This window comes from Aplysia californica, unplaced genomic scaffold (assembly GCF_000002075.1).
Source record: "Aplysia californica isolate F4 #8 unplaced genomic scaffold, AplCal3.0 scaffold00523, whole genome shotgun sequence".
In the NCBI taxonomy this organism is placed as follows: domain Eukaryota; kingdom Metazoa; phylum Mollusca; class Gastropoda; order Aplysiida; family Aplysiidae; genus Aplysia; species Aplysia californica.
This window is the reverse complement of record NW_004797793.1, coordinates 153,604-155,181: the sequence shown is the minus strand read 5'-3', so window position 1 is coordinate 155,181 and position 1,578 is coordinate 153,604.

Here is a 1,578-nt window from a genome sequence, read left to right as displayed (position 1 = left end):
TAAATATAGTAGGCCAATGACTTTTAGTTGATATTAAAGCACCGATCGTTCCTTTCATCGAAAGGGGGCCCAGCTTGTTTACTATAAGGCATTATATACCGATGGCCTAGCCATCTGGCATTCAAGTAAACAAGCTGGCTTCAGTGCACGACTTATTAATGAGGACCTAGATAGATTTGACAACTACTGCTGCAAGTGGAAACTAAAATCAAATTGTACCAAGACAATCTACGCTGGTCGCAAAGCAAAATCTCACCATTTTACTTGTAGGAACCAAACTCGAAAAAGTTGAAAACCCAACCTACCTCGGGATCGAGCAGGACAGACAGTTTTCATACAAAAATCATATCTGGAACCTGAAGACGAAGGCTAACAAGAGACTTAACCTTCTCAGACGACTGGCTAGCACTTCATGGGGAGCGGACAAGGATGTCCTCAGACAGCTATATGTTGACTATGTACGCTCTGCCATGGAATATAGCCTAATCCTACAGACAATCTGCACCAGATCAACTCAGAGGTCTCTTGACAAAATTCAGAATCAAACTGTACGATTTATTTCAGGAGCTTTGAGATCCTCTCCAAATGCAGCTTGCAAAATTCACATAAACCTGGAATCTTTGGACCTGCGGAGAGAGGCAGCAGTTGTGGAGATCAGTGAGCTCTACAAGACACTAGACAAACACCACCCAAACAGAAAGATCATTGAACAGAGACGACCAAAGAAACGAATCCACGGAAGATCAATACTCGACACAGCCACCGAATTAGTAGAAAAACATCACCGTCTATGTAACAGAGAAACGCTGAAACCCTTAAGACCAGAACTCCCCCAAAACACCAACATCAAGAACGCCAACATCAAGCCTTTCCTCATAAAGGAGACAGTGAAAAAGGACCATGACTCAATAGAACTGAAGACCACAGCTCTCAAAACAATTGACTCCTACACAAGTGATTCAGTCCATATAATTTACATCGATGGGTCAACCTTCAAGGGAACTATTAATGCGGGCTTTGGAGTAAGAATAGAACATCCTGACAAGACGTGACAAGAACTATTTTCATTATATACCCAGACAAAATCAAGGATTACTGTAATCTTCACATACGGAAAATCAGTACTCCAAGTTTTGGAAAACATGAATCTTGAAAGCCCAGCTTGCCTCTTTCTGGCTCAAACAATCAACATCTTCATGAAGACCTGACTTTACCATGGATACCTGACCACAGCAACAACCCAGGAAACGACAGAGCAGACACCCTTGCCAAGAAGAGAGCATCACAAACACAACCACACAACCCAGTATCACAACAGACAGTCAAGAACATCATCAAATGCAACACCAGGGAACAGTGGCTGAATGGATTGCCATTGGGCAAAACTGGAAGAGCTATATTTGCGCACATGACAGCTCCCAACTCAAAAGATGCACTAAATTCTCTCAGTTGAAGAGAACAGGTCGCTATCTTTTGACTGTGAACACAACACATCCCACTGAATTCCTTCTTAAATAGGATCCGCAAGGATTCCCCATCTGACTGCCCGTTGTGTGACTGCCAGGATGAAACAGTATC